The sequence below is a fragment of the Ammospiza caudacuta genome, chromosome 13 (assembly GCF_027887145.1).
Source record: "Ammospiza caudacuta isolate bAmmCau1 chromosome 13, bAmmCau1.pri, whole genome shotgun sequence".
Taxonomy (NCBI): Eukaryota; Metazoa; Chordata; class Aves; order Passeriformes; family Passerellidae; genus Ammospiza; species Ammospiza caudacuta.
In genome coordinates, this window is record NC_080605.1 from 3,559,021 (window position 1) to 3,575,237 (window position 16,217).

A 16,217-nucleotide genomic window follows, 5' to 3' on the forward strand; every position below is an offset into this window, starting at 1 on the left:
ATGCTTCTGCACTGAGGCACGCTAAAGAGGAAAGAGAAGACCTAAAAATACTGCGCTTGTACGAAAAGTAGAAATTGTGATCTGACTCATCCCAACACATCTGTGACAGGCACTGTTTAATTGTGCTGCGTGGAAATGGGATGCACGGATAATAAAGATTCCATTTGTTTGTTTGCCTGTAGATCAAAGCAGACACAGTAGCACTTGGGATGAAAAGCCTGCGCGTGGTACGGAACTTGTGTGGGATTGTTTTTACTGTGTCTGAGAAAAGGACAATGGACTTGGGAGCTTTGTGTTTTTTCTTGCCTCTATTAATGTTGAAGGTAATAAAGGTACAGGTTCCAGCTCTATATGCACGCTCTCGTTTCTTTCTTCTCACTCAAGTGTGTGAGTGCCTTTCTGTTGTTTTGTTTCAATATGTAAGAATATATACATATGAATCAATACTTAAAAGATTGATATAAACTAAACAGTTTTAGGAAGCAACATTGCGGTATGATTAGTATTGGTGTTCGTGATTTAACATTTCTTTTCCCACTAGATGAAGTTTCTAAGATTTGCAAGGTACGTGTCAAGGACGGGTATATAAATGGATTTTTATTTATTCACAACTCCAAGACTAATTGCTTCTCTTTGCCTGAAGGCCAAGAGATTGGTTTTAATATGACACTTCAAAAGTATTCATAGAACTACAGAGATACTAAGTGTCATTGTTTAAGAGAGAAATCTCGCTATGCTACTTGTGACCCTGAAAATAAAATCTTCCACTGTATTTTGAATCCTAATGTTGTTTTCCAGAGTTTCACTTCAAGCTCAACTATCAAGAAGTGTACAAAGGAAAATATTAAATAGCATGTAGTGAACAAAAAAGAAGAAATACTCTTAGAACTGAATATAACTTATTTTCTCAGCAATTCTATTATCCTCCCTATAAAGCACTACAAAATTTGTGGCAGAAGATTCCGGAGCTCGGTTGCAAGATAGTAGAATTAGAAATTATAAATTGTAATTTATCATAGGTGCTTTAAAGTTCTTAACAAAATGCCCAGCACGTGTTTATTACAATCATAAGTACTTCCAAATACATGCTTTGGATTTTTTTTCCTTACCAACAGTTCTTTTTATTCTCTGCAGATGCTTAAAAATGGAATTGGACAGAACTATTCTGTGATCTGTTTTTACACCTAATTATTCTATAGTTTACTTTCATTTTTTAAAATAAATGGGTAAAATTTACACCTAAGACAGTGTGAAAGAGAAGCCCATAAGGAACTTCAGCTCATTTTCTTTTTTCTTTCTCCCCCCAAAAATAATAAATTGTGTGTATGTTACAGGACAGAATATTACTAGATTGTGAAAAAAAAAATGCTGATTTGAAGTAATATAAAATATCAAAAATATAAAAATATCAAAAAGATTGTCCAAATATATTTTGAAATGTGTGAAAGAAAGTATCACAAATTGACAAACAATATCAACCTCTTCTGCATCGTGCTCTCTGAATTAGAGCGGGATAACTCCAGTTGGTGTTGTTCTTGAGGGCCTTTTGTGACTTTGTGGTAGTAGACCTCATCCTCTCTTAGTCCTTGCTCTTTTCCTTACTTTATGGGTTTTATCCTGAGGTTGAAACCTGACTTCAGCACTTGTTATGTTACATAACTGAACCTGAGGCATTCTGGTGATGATACCAACATTTCCACCAACTACCAGTGTGGAGTGCCTGCTCCTCACTGAAACTCACCGTGTTCTACCAGGCATTTGAAGATAAAGCAGGAAGTAAGGGAGAAAAACGACCATTTCATTAAATGTTTAAAGCAGACAAATGAGAATTAAGGGGCTGTTTCTTTAAAACAAAGAAATCTATATATATATGTAGATTAATACTCCTCCCAGTTGCAGTTAAGACACCACTGTAGCTTAGATGGGCTTTTATCTTGGAAGAGAAGATTTGAGTGAATAATTGTGATTTCAAAAGCAGTTGCTGGACACCAGGTTCTTGCTCAGCCAGCAAAGGCTCCATGACTGTTGCTTTCAGTGGGTTTTCACAGCTGGGTTTGGCTCTGTCTCCCTGGGCCATGGAGGCACCAGGGACAAACACGTCTGAACACAGAGGTTGGTGACCGTGGGTGCTCTGACTGCCACCATCGCTCCCATCACTGGAAATGAGGGACAAGCAGAAGCTGTGGAAAGCTGATGTTACATATGTGCTGAGCCTCCAAAAAGGTTTGTTCTTGTGAGGAACCTGAAAATATGAAGCATCTTGAAATCTCAGTGTTTGCTGCAGTCAGTTGACACATGAGGAATAATAAAAAGAAAGGACATCTCCCAGCTGAAGCAAGTTTTCAAGCCAGTTGCAGTGCCAGTCATTCTGGAACAGGAACTTGGCCCAGGGTTTGCTAATTAAGTCAAATAATTGTTTGTCATTTGTAGACAGATGAGAGGTTTCCTGAGAGCAGCAAGCATGACCACGCAAAGAACAAAATCTGATCATTAGGAAATAACCAAGTCTTGTCAGTCTTTTCTCTTGAATGCTCTTCTATTCTTTTCAAGAAACAGCTTGCTGCTGAGTAAGTTTACAAACCATTACTTTATTGACTAAATACAGATGGACTGTTTTTAAAACTATCCATTATCCAGTGCCTAACTCGTGACAGCAGCATGATACAAAGAAATAATCTGTCCTGGAATGCCAAGATGAAATAGCTTGTCAGGAAATACAGTATAGGAAAGGTTTGTTTGTCTCTTCTGCTTCCAACTGTTATAAGCCAAAGATCACTTCCAAAATGAAATTTACATAATCAAGATGTCCCATGTTAATGTTCAGCATGGTGTTTCAAATTTCACACATTTTGTTAAGTGCTCTGCCTCCTCTTATACAGGTTATAAAACTGAGGAATGTTTTTAACCTGTTTAAGTAACATGCATGGTGTTAGCTTTTAGCTGTTTATTAAATAAAGCTTATCCATATTGTATATGTCACAGAGAGGAGAAAACATTTTTATGGCTGAGTTTAATCCATTCATTGGTTTATTAGAGACACAATGTACTCTGAAGAATGCCACAAATCCACATGGTGTCCCTGAACACTTGATTTTTGCATATGGATCGCTGACTTAGCTGAACGATGTATAAATCCTGTGCAGCCAGGCAGCTCCCCACTGAATACACTTCTGAGGGAGGTTAGATGCATTGCTTCTGCCAGCAAAGGTCTGCAGTATGTTAAACTGCAAAAAAATCACTTCACAGAATATAGAGAATGAGGAATAGAGACATAATGGCCCTTTTGTAACAAACAATTTACAGTTTTTAGGATCTTTGGGCACCTCTAAGAATCATAGGTGCATTGCTTATTTATGTAGCAGCATTTCAGCCTGCTTTTTCTTTGGCAAATACCAGAATAAAGCAGTTTGGATCATGCATGGCAGGGACAGAACCTGAGAGAGCAGCAGCTCAGTAAAGTATCATGATAAGGACATCAAAATGGAAGAAAAAGAAAATGGAACAAATTCTTCCAGAACCTGCATTTAACAGCACACAGGAATAGAATTAAGCACAGCTTTATTTTGAAAAAAATATCCAAATAATAGAAACAAATTGCAGAATTGAGAGGAGAAAACTAAAAGAATATTTTGAGGCACTGCTGTTCATCTGTTGGATAAAATAATTAGTGAATTGGAATTTATGGGACTACGGTGAACTTGCAGAGTGAGAACCAACACAGAACACAACTCGTCCCTGCTAACAGCGTGAAAAGGGAGCCGTGAGGGCGTTGTGGCCGATGATTTCTGCGTGTAAGCCGCGGTGGTGCTCCCTGCCCACCTGTGACGCAGGCGGGCTCAGCTGGAGCGCTTCCAGCCCAGAACGTGCCCCTGGCACAGGGCTGAGCCGCGCTGCAGCCGCGCTGCCATTGTCTCAGCACAAAGGAGAGGAGAGCTCTGAACCTGGCCAGCTGAGCCAGAGCCCATCCAAGCCCTGCCATGCCAGAGACCCTTGGAAGGGAGGCAGTATGTCAGACATATGGTTGAAACATGCTGTGCTCCAGCCATGCTCGGCTAGCGTATGGTCTCCCGAGTACCGCTGCCAGCTGGGCTCTCATTTACACTGGGCCTGAGAATCAGGGACCTTGCCGTCTCCCTGATGGCCTCTGCTCCTCTGCTTCACTGATTTCAGATCTGCAGCTACTCAGAGCTTGCCATTTTCCCTGTCTGGCATCCTTTCACACAGACACTGAGGGATATCCTTCTTTGCTTTAACGGTGGGTTTGGCTGGAAAAGCAGAGCCAGGTATTCTGTGAGAGTAAAATTTCAGCATCCTGGCTCTGTAGGATATTTTATATTAGTGGTGTCACAGCAGATGTCATGCAAGTATGTAAAGTTAATAAAACAAGCATCCCTAAAGCAACTGATACAGAAACAGCATTGCCAAGTAGTAGAAATTATATTTATCTGTTCTAACCTGTGTCTTTGAGGATGCATATGTATGTCCATTTTCCATGGATTTGCACTCTTGACTTTGTAAACATTGTATTATTCCACATTCTGTCATGGATTTCTTCTCAGGAAAAAAAAGAACAGAATGCTTGTTGGAGTAAACTCCTTAAATATGAGGCATATTTCTCATCTTGAAGTGCATGTTGAATGGTGCACAGAGAAGAGAATAATAAAAGTCTTTGTTAAACCCTTGTTTAAACTTTAGTTCAAGTGTTTCATTACAATGTCACAGATTTTGCCAGTCTTCACTTTGAATGGTTATTGAAGGAAATAATTTGTATTTTTATATCCAACTTTTAGTTTGCAATTACCCTCTGAGATGTAGAACTTGTAGAAGAAATCTGTAAACAGATGAATTCAATACAATTTGCAATAAAAATTATTTGATACTACTAGCCCCAGCATAGTATCCTTCTTGAAGTGGTTTGTAGCAGCAATTACTTGGTTCAGTCTTGTTAATTTTTGGAGCGTTATGCTAAGTCTGCTTTGTGCAGAGGGTCGTTGTGCACATTTAGTATTTGTGTGAATGCTGTTCAGTTAAGCTTTCTGTTGTCAAGACATCCTCTTCGGGAAAAGGTGCATGTATATTTTCAGATGTGCTGTTCTTTGGTGAATAAAGGCATTTGAAAAGTCCTTGCATGAAACAGTTTCACTTTAATCCCTCATTTCTGACTACACTGTGTTAAACCTAACAGAGGAGATCAGCCTTGGCTGTTCTGCTGCTTGCTCAGGAGTGTCTCTCTGTGTAAAACCTCATCTTGGAGTTACTTTCCAGAACACCTCCTGTTCCTCACAAGATATTCTGGAGTTATGACATAACCAAGGAATCTCTTGGCTAGGAGTTGCCTTTCCTCTGAGGAACTGGTGATTTAATGATAAAAGGGTCAATGAACTGGACAGGTGGAAATGATCTTCATTCAACAGGACCATGAAGGTGTCCAAGGAGGACAAGCAATCTCATCTACATCACCAGGACCCTCCAGTTTCCTCCCCTGGCTGCTCTGTTCAATTCTTGCCTCTTATTTCAGATCACACTGGTAATTTTGGAGAACTGACACTTTTGTTTATCCAACACACTGGAGCCCATTTCTCATCTGGGCATCAACATTGACCACACAATTGCTTACAAGAGTCGTGTCATCAGCTCTGATTAAATGATAAAGGATGTGAGTAAAAATTACACTTGGGTCTGTGCAGGATCCCATGTTCCTTCTCATCTGGTGCTTTTTAGAGTTTCTGTCTTCAGTCACAAGCCTGAAATTCAAACGCAGATCTTCCCCCTGTGGACCAGGTGTTTCCTTGCTTTTCATGAGCATCTACATTCATATTCCCAGAATGGCAGGGATGGGAGGGCACATGTTTTGCCTGTGAAAAGGGCAGCTCTTCCAAGAGGATTAAGGTTCTTCTTTCTTGCGTCTGGGGAACAGTAAAGCAGGGTGGGCAACTGTGGCTGTGGCTTTCCTGGGGTCAGCAATGGCAGAGGCAGGGAAGACTCTCTCCTTTCCTCTTCCTTTTTATCTTCACATTTGGTGGAACCAGTAGGAAACTGGAATCGCTTAGGGGAAGGGAAATGAGGCCACTCCTGGGTCCCCTCTTCACCCCTAGAGCTTTGCCTGTTGTTTCCCCAGATGAAGCCCCCGTCCGATTGTCCCCTGCTCGGCAGCTCTGCCACAGTAGAATAGCAAGTCCCCATCTCTCCTGTTATGCTGCATGAAACTAAAAATATCAACCCCACTGGAGTTCCTTCTACATTAAAGATGTAAGTGAAATAAAAAAATCACTTTTGGAGCTTTTTATTTTTGATTTAATTTTTAATTAATCTTAATTAATTTGAATTTTGAAGCAATCTGGAAAATAGTTTTAAATGAACATACAGATATATATATTTCGGTGGGTGAGAGCATGAATATCCACTGGTGAGAGAATGAATAATGCAGGACAGAAGCTGTGGTCCCCGTTTGTGAGGCCGAGGTCGAGGCTGGCGTAGGGCGAGCGAGGGCCGGCTGTCCCCATGGCGCCGTTCTGCCCTCAGGGCGGCAGCGGGGAGAGCCCGCGGGGCCCGGCCGGGTGCGGGAGCCGCGCTCGGGCCCGGGGCAGCCGCCGAGTGCCCGCTGCCCCTCGAGCCTCGCCGGAGCCCCGCTGCTCCCCGAGCCCTGCCGGAGCCCCGCTGTCTCCTGAGCCTCGCCGGAGCCCCGCTGCTCCCCGAGCCTCGTCTGAGCCCCCTGCCCCCCGAGCCTGGCCTCAGCCCCGCTGCTCCCCGAGCCTTGCCGGAGCCCCGCTCCCCCCTCAGCCTGATCCCCGCCTGAGCCTCGCCTCAGCCCCGCTCCCGCCTGAGCCTAGACTGAGCCTCGCTGCCCCCCGAGCTTCGCCTGAGCCCCTCTGGCCCCCGAGCCTCGCCTGAGCCTCGCTGCCCCCCGAGCCTCGCCTGAGCTCCGCTCCCCCCTCAGCCCCGCTCCCGCCTTGCTCCCGCCCCAGCCCCGCGGCCAGCCCCGTCCCGCTGCCGCCGTTGCCGTGGAGACGAGCGGCTGCCCGGGGGCTGAGGGGGTGGAGGGGAGCGGCGCCCCGGGCAGAGGGACGCGCCCGGCGCTGCGGGGTCCCTGTGGGGGCGGCTCTGCCGAGCAGCTCCGCGGGCTGAGCGGGACCCTCTGGGTGGGGGCCCGGCGCTTTGTGGGGCCCATCGCTCCTGTGGCAGCGCAGAGGGGCCCGCGGGCCTGTGCCCAACCCCGAGCACCGCGGCCCCGCAGGGTCACCCCGGCCCGCAGGGTCACCGCGGCCCCCGCGGCTCCCGGCGGGAGAGGCGCGGGCCGTGGGATCTGCCGGGGCCACGGCCCTCCGAGAGCGGTGTTGTTTCTAATTAATGCCTGTGTGGTAGCCTAATCTGTGTTACCGGGCTCTCTGGAGTATTGTCGCAACAAAGGTATATTCTAGGGTTCAGTTAATTAAAAACTACTTATAAATCTGCCTGGGTCCTGTGTTGTACTTAACTCGGCTGTTGTGGCTGTACCACAGAAGGATCACCCAATATTTATGCAGTTACGGCGGTAGTTTCTCTAATTTCCCGCAGAGCTCTGTGTTGCTCCTCACGGGGTTTAAGGGCTCGCTGTGCTGTCAGCCGATCTGGCTGGGATGGGGAGCTGGGATGGGACCGGCCCTGCTCGCTGGGATGGGGATGGGACCGGCCCCGCTTCCCCCGTGCCGGGAGCGGGGCAGCTCCGTCGGTCCCTGGGGTTGTGCTCGGACCCGGGCTGCCTGCGCTTCCACGGGCCCGTGCTTCCAGGGCTGGAGTTTGGAGCACACTTACACCTCTAGGTACATTTGTGATGTTTACATCAGGAGAAATTACAAGGTGACGTGTTAGATTCTGGTTTTATTTTATAATAAGCTTCCCCCTCCCCACCCCTGGGTTTTTTTCTCAAGTACATGTGGAAGTGTCTAATACATGTTCTCTTTGGCTATATACTTTTATAAACTCAGTATCAGCCATACACTTAAACACATGTGGTGAGGATGTGTCTGATTTGCTTATAGTAAGGAAATTTAGGCAAAAACTTGATGAAAAATAGCTGATTTCTATATACAAGCTTGTTTATTTTGGAGCTAATTTCTTTTTGAGACTGATAACAATGTTTCTCTCAACAAGCCAAATTGAAAGAAGATGATACAGAAGCTGGATTCAGAATGGGTGAATAAATCTAGCCATAGAGCTACACATGAGCTCTGGAGTTTCACACTGCATTGCAAAGCATGGTAAGCTTGTCTCTACTCTTGGGTGCTTTTTTTTCTCTCCAAGGAGTAGGGTGCCAACACTGCTGACACTTGCCTTCCCAGAAATAGGTGTTTAAGTCAAGTGCTTGGAACAGAAATTGTTACTGTTTCTTTGTGGCCTACAGAAGATAACAGAGTAGTAACGTGGTTGATTCAGCGCTATAGTGCATTTCTAGGATAGAAAGTATAGGAGTCAGTTCTAAGAAAATATTGCAAGCAAATTAATCAAATAGGAGAATAAGCACTTTAATATTTTGAATTTATATAAAAAAGTCATAGCCAATTATTTGTCTTGAGCCTTTATTCTTCAATAAATTAAAAACCAATCATGTTGTTGAAGAACATAGCCAAAATATCTGTTCCAGAGTGCAGATATCTGGGAAAGGTTGCCAATATGTAGCTTCTTTGGAAGCAAAGCATGATCTTTCTTGAGCATTTTTGAGGAAAATTATTACTTAATCATTCAGTATTACTTTCTATTATTTTGGGAACTGTCACTGATTGTTTATAAATCCCAGCCCACTAAGAGTGCTTATATTTCATTTCACACCTCAATGTTTTGGAGATTGCCTGTGACTGTGGAAGTTGATTTGAAGTCCTAGGAATTTAATTTCTTGACCATCAAATTGTGTAGTATAAAACCTTCAGTCTGAAGAATGCACCAGAAGTACTTGTTTTATGTAGAGCTTTGATTTCTGTAAACTGTATAGAATAATTTTGTGGAAAAGCTGGACAGAATGACACAATGTTAAGGGACTGGAAGGGATCTTAAACATCACCTGGTCCCAGCCAGGGGCAGGGCACCTTCCCCTGCACCAGGTTGCTCAAGGCCTTGTACAGCCTGGCCCTGGCACTTCCAGGGATGGGGAATCTGCAGCTTGTTCCAGTGTCTCACTAGCCTCTCAGTGAAGAAGTTCTTCCTAATTTCCAGTCCATCTGTAACTATCCTGTCCTAGCACTGCAGCTGACAGAAGATCCTTCCTGCAGCCCCCTCAGACCTTGGAAGTGCTGTGAGGTCTCCACACAGAAGAACCTTCCCTTGTCTGGGCTGAACACCCCAGCTTCCTCAGCTTGTCTTCACAGGGACAGGCCCCAGCCCTCTGGACTTGCTGCAGCAGTTCCATGTCCTTGTGCTGGGACACCAGACGTGGGTGCAGCACTGCCAGTGGGTGTCACAAGAGCAGAGTAGTGAGGCAGAATCACCTCCTTTGACCTTCTGGCCATGCAGCTCAGGATTCCCTTGGGCTGTGAGCACTCACTGCTGGCTCCTGCTGAGTTTTTGATCAACCATCAGCCCCAAGACAATAATTTTGTGAAGATGCTGATGTTCTCAGGGACAATCTGCTTGCCTTTCCATGACTTGCAGATGCTGATTCTCTTAAAGATTTGCTGACTCTTTTATTGTGGGCAAAAGCAAGCAAAAAACCCCCTGATGGTATTGAACAGTGCAGTCAGCAGAACAGCCTTGTAGTGTTGTGGGACTTCTCATTGTCTCCTTGCTTGAATAACATAATATTGGTGTACAAGGCTGTAGTTAACTATGTTTGTTGGATAAATTTAGTTGTCACAAGCTGCATTTCATCCTTTGCCGAGCAATGGTGAAAGCAGTAATTTTAGGGCCAAAGCTCATTGGCTCACTCTGCTTTTAGTAGAGCTGCTGCAATTAAAATTTAGGAAGCCTTTAATAAGAATTAATTTGGGAGGGGACACACACACTGCACATGCCCATTTATTGGTGAGATTTATGCTTCTGCATTCTATGCAAATAATAAGTCTTAGCTTTTCTGTTTACATGCTGTTAATCCAGCCTGTAGCTTAAAACTCTTCTTTTTAATAGCTCCATTAAGAAATTAAGGGAGGATTTACTTGGGCAAGGAAATCCAAAATTAATCTTGCATGGGTATCTGGTGATGATCTAGTATATACTTTCTTTCTGAAATTCAGAACTTTTATGAACCAATTTCTGGCCTCTGTTAATTTCCATTAAACTTGGTCACACAATTTACTGTGGTTTGCTTCCCCCTTTTATTTTTTTTTTGATGATGCCTGATAGATATGCTAATAGAGTGTTTACTTTGTGATATTTAATGTTTACAGTGTTAATAGGTAAAGATAATAGCTGTGCTTTGTTGTGTTGGAGAATTTTAGTATGTTATTTATAGATATGAAACCTACAAGATATGATATAAAAGCCTTCAATATGAAAAATGTTACAATTCTGAGCAGACAGTGAGAAAATTGCCTTTTAGAGGTCAAAACTCCCAATGCCTCTGGCAACATGGCCTTGATGTCATTTGACAGGGTGGAAACACAGCCCTTCATGGGAATAAACAGCCAATACCTGCATGATTCATTTTGTTAGAAGGGTTCTCCCATTGTTGCTAGGCAATATTTCCTAGGTGGAGTTAAAAACCAACAAAAATATCAACAACAAAACCCCCAGAACCCAACTGCTGTCTCCTCAGAATAATACTTATGGCAAGTTGTCTCGCTATTGTTTATTTGCTTTTCTAATAAAGTAGTTTTTCTTTCTGCAGAATAGATGTATGAGCTGATGCAATAGAGACCTTCCCCACTAAGAGGCAGCAAGGGGAAGAGCTGGGAAAGGGTTGCACCTGGTTAGTGGAAGGTTTCCTTTCTGCCTTCCTCTGTCCCTTCTTAGAGCTGTCTGTTTGGAAATGCTTGACTACGTTGTGATGTGCAATTCTCAGAGAAGAAACATGGCAGAGACCAGCAGACATTCATTTGAAATGATTTTCACTCACTGCATTCTGGAATGGACTTGAAAGAAGGTCTCAGAGGCAACTTGTATGTACCAGTTTGTCTTACATATTTATTTATGACAGACTTGAATCTTCAGGATGGGATTCTATCAAGTGACATACCCACTCAGTGTGATGTGTGTCTAAAAATAGGTCATTGTCAAAGGACAGGGAAGGAATTGTATAAATCCATAAACTAAACCATGGCATTGCATGTGATAGCATGCTCTGAGGCTGAGGTAATGCTACCTTCAAAATTGTAGCTTTCCATGGATTATTTTCTAGAATCATACATTAATACATTAACACTGCATTTATCAAAACAGGAGGATGGCTGCAGACTCAAAGACAGCTAATGCTGATGGGTTACTTCTGACACAGCTGTTAGAAACAGTAAAGTAAAACCAACCATCTCAAAAGGTAGCAGGACTGGATCAAACTTTGCTCTTATGCTTAAAATATTACTGATTTGAACCTCCCATTTTTTCATGTGTTAAATTGTATCATAAAACACTTATTTAGTGCTGGCACTTATGCATTTGGGTTTGAAAATAATGCTTCTGTTTTGTGCATTTGGTCAATGTGAATGGAATTTTTTCCTCTGGATAACCTAGAGTGTTGAGAGGCCTGAAAAATGAGACCCTGAAGAATAATACTGCTTAAAAATGGGCATTAGGAATGGAATTTTTGTCATTTTAAATAACCAGTTGATTTATACAAATGTGTGGGGTTTGGAACATAATAGAACAATGCAAATTTTTTTACTGTTTGTCACAGCAGGAGCACCAGTACGTAGGTGAGGTCTTGAACTTAGCTGCACAAATTATATGGTTTGGTGTTTAATGCAGTGTTGCCACTGCAAACCAATAGAATTTAATTAAGGATAGAGAGTGGAAATGGTCAGCAAAAGAACAAATGCATCTGTGCACGGGGTTATATTGAGAGGTTTGGAGTTAGCAGGTGAAGGGGAAGTGTGACATCTGGTGGAAAGATGGTATCAGGAGCAAGAGATCCATTAGTGATAAATGGCAGTATTTGGCACAAAAATGCATTGTATGATGTTTGAAACCACTGCTGGAGATGAAATTCAGATGAGTGACATATTTTGTGATCCCATAATTCTTACTGTCCAAACCAGAATACATGGCAACATGAGTATGTTCTTAATGAATAGTGATCTCTTCTAAGGTACCAAAGAAAGCTTATTTTGTTAAGTTCCTCCCCAAATTCTTAATCTAAACTGAAAATAAATTTATGTGGTACAGGTTTAGCTACCTTTGGGTGTCCAAGAATCTTTTCAGAAAATGTCATCTAAGTAACTATGATGATCCTAGCAGGTTTTTGACTTGAGTTCTTTATTGAGTCTTCTGTAATGCTGCTTCCAGGTGCAATCCCAGATTATCAGGATCATTGGATGCTGCTGTTCTGGGAGGTTCTGGCCTGACCCTGGCCTGGGGGTGCAGCTGGAGCCCAGCACTGGAGCCCCAGTAACCCAAACCCAGTTTGGGTTCTGCTGTTCTGCTCCCTTGGAGCTGCTGGTGGTGGGCAGGCTCCTCTGCAGAGTGTGGGAACAGCCTCCTGTTGCAGCAGGGATGAACTCTACAGGAGAAAGGAGAGGGGGAGCTGGAGCTACCTTTTGCTTGGTGTCACATTGCTACAGTTAGAACTTGCATAAAATCTGATCTCAGCTGCAGAGATCTTGCTTTATTGTGTTTATTTCTAAAGTATGTTGTGGAAAAAGAGTCTGCAATTCATTGGGAGCTCCGTGCATTAAGGATGTTCAGGAACTTCCTAGCTCAGCTCAAAGGCCTGGGAGAAAAAAAAGAAAATTCATCTTAATCTTTTAGTTCTGCTTAAAAATACCTGATTCTTCTGAGGTTTCATTCCATAGGATATTGATCATTCCGTGTCAGTCTTGAGATTTTTCTGTGTTACAACTTTGCTACTGAAAGACTGCTTTATCCCAAGCATAGCACAAGTTCAGTCGTGGTTCTGCTTTGTAGTTCAGGCTCATCTCCTGTGCATAGCTGCCTGCTCCAATCATATGGGATTTCCCCCTTCATCAGAAGGCCATAAATCTTGAGCTTCTTTTGTTCTTTATGCATTTTTCTTCTATTTTTAATGTTAATATCTCACTTGCTAGAACAATATATTATACAAGTTCTGAATCCTTTTCCTGCTTTGGGGGCAGATTCCATCTGCAAGTTTTTGCCTGCTCCCACAAAAAGAATACTTTGGGAACTGGCCAGTTCAAGGAGGGAAACAAGCTACAAATACCTAAACCCACAAATCCTGAATTTCTGTGCTAGACTGCAATGGGGCAGGCCTCTCTCAGGTGTCTGGTTTCCTGGTCAGCCACATCAGGCATTTAACAGCAGCATGTGTGAGCAACCTGTAGAGTCACAAATTAATTAAATATTCATGAACTTGGGTATTTAGGTACCATGATGAAGAAAATACATTGTTTACTCCAAAGGGTGAATTGCTCTGGTCTGCTTCTGGTGGCAGGGGTTTGGATAATCCAGAAGGTTTGAGTAGAAGGCCTGTGGCAGAAAGTTGCTGATACACTTTAGTGCAGTTAGTTCAGTCTCAAACACTTTCTTCCTAATCTAAACCCTCTCCTCAGCAGGGTGGCAGTAATTGTCCTTTCCTGTCTGTGTTTCTTGGGATGGGTTGAGTATGAGGCACTCTCATACTTGTGGAACCACACCAATTAAAAATCAATTAACTCTCTTACTGTATTGTCATATGAAGACTGGATGCAGGCCCAACTTCAGTTTCTTCATGAGATGTTTTATGTTTTACCGTGTGGGGAGGGAAACAAACCTAAGGCTTTCCTTCAGAGAACCTCATTGTATAAGTCCATACCTTTCTGAAGGTAAATTTGGGGTCTGCAGATAGAGAAATTGTCCTATGAAAAGGAAGACAGTCTAGTTTAACTGTCTTGGAAATTTAAGTAAAAAATATAATTTTTAGTGATGTTGAGACGAATTCTTTTAAAAGATCTCTGGACATATATTAATAAAAATCAGACCAGAAATTTTGATTGACCTGAGAGCCAGACTGACAAGTTTTAGTTCTCAGCTCTGTGTTGGTGAGGAGACAATTGTCCTTCTTACCAATTAAAACTGACAATGATACTGAGCTTGTGCTAGCACAAGGTGCTTTCTTAACTGCAAATGTGATTTCAGCCTGAAAATACCATAATAAATTCACTGAATTGTGTAGTATACTCTTATAATTATAAGGCCTTCATTTTTGCCCAGGGCATCTATTTAGGAGATATCATAAAGTGAAAATAATCTTAATGTCACTAAATGAGAAAAGAATGATCATATTGCCTTGCAGAAAAACAAAATGGGAAAGGGGACTGAGGAAGGGATGGTACAGAATTATATTTGCTGCACTCTTGTGGGCACCAGGAGAAAAATGCCCTTTGTTTTTCTGAGAATGATTTAAAAATGTGTTTGTATCAATGTTGCAGCTTTTGAGTAATGATTGGAATTTCTGACTATGCAGATATGATGTACAGCCTTTGAGAAAATTGGTACCTTGGTCTCTATTACTGGTATTGAGGACTGGGTGCATGGTGGCTGTTTTGGTGTTGTAAGGAGGAGGAGGAGGAGGGGGAAGATTCTTTAAGAACCTGTTGCCATAAAAACAGAAAAAAAATTAAAAAAAATCAGATGTAAGCCAAAACTTAGTGAAAGTAGGATATGAAATTTGCTTATGGAAATTTACCACTGGATGCCACTGTTGCTTCATAGAATGTCATACTAAAATAACAGCAGCTCTGCTGAAAAATTCTGCTTTTCCTTCACTCTCATCTTAGTTTTTTATTACTTTAATCTTTGTTCATATCAAAGGAAAGGAGAAATCGTGCCCCACTTATTCTCTCCAGCAACATGGTGATATGGTTTCCATATCTAGAAGTGACAGCTTGTCATAGGAAAGAAAAGGGAATGACACAAAATTCGTCTTTTTTTTCCTTCCCCTTCTAAGGTAAAATATTTTTCAGATAGAACAGAAGAACAGAAAAAAGGCTCAGATGAAAGAGCAGCCAATTTTCCTTGTAACTAAATTCCTTCTCTCTGTCTCTGAATCCTGTGTTAATCACAACTAGATTTGGACTCTGAGCCTTTACTCCTGATTTAATGTCATCCTACAGAGCAGGGCAGGAGGTCACTTTTGCAAATACCTGTTTATTTCCTTTCCCAAATGTTGGGCATTTTGTACTTGAAGGAATGTTTTTCACTTGTTACGATTTTTTCCTCCTGGGGGAAGCAGGGAGGGTGAAGGTCATCAGGTGAATTTTTGATGGCTGTTGCTTGTTTTTACAGGTACATTTGTAATCACCTGATTAGCAACTCTGGGGCTTTTCTCTAAGTCATACAATATGGGATTTTGTAAACAGCTTTTTAAAAAATTTTCTTTTTCTTTTCTTTTTTAACTGAAGCAACCCCCCAAATGTAATTAACTCAATTAGATGAAAAGAAATAAAAATCCTAACATCTGAAGTGTAAGTTTCAGATCAGATAATTTGGGTTTTCTGTTCTGAGTGCACCTAATTCCTAATCTTTCCTATGGGGAAAGAAAATAAAAATGTTGGAAAAAGCCCTGAGAGATGAGGTTTTTCTAGTGTCATTGTGGTGGTGTTCACAGGGGTCCCAGGATGAGGGAAGAGATGAGAATCTTGACTCCATGTTTCAGAAGGCTGATTTATTATTTTATTATATATATTATATTAAAACTATAATAAAAGAATAGAAGAAAGGATTTCATCAGAAGGCTTGAAAGGAAAGGAATGGAATGATAATAAAATCTTGTGACTGACCAGAGAGACTGAGCCAGCTGACTGTGATTGGCCATTAATTAGAAACAACCACATGAGACCAATCAAAGTTGCACCTGTTGCATTCCACAGCAGCAGATAATTAATATTTATATTTAATTTCTGAGGCCTTTCAGCTTCTCAGGAGAAAAAATCCCAACAAAAGGATTTTTCATAAAATATGTCTGTGACATGTCATGCCAGCTTCTTCAGAGACAGTTCACCTTCTGCTGTGCTCCCTCTTGACTGGGTAAGCACAAGTATGGTCAGTTCCTAAGTGTTCTGAGTAGAAAAGCTGCCCATTTTTTTAAAGGTTGCAGAGTTCACAGGTTGGGCTAGCTGCTGCCAGGGTGGAGTTCTAACTGTTTG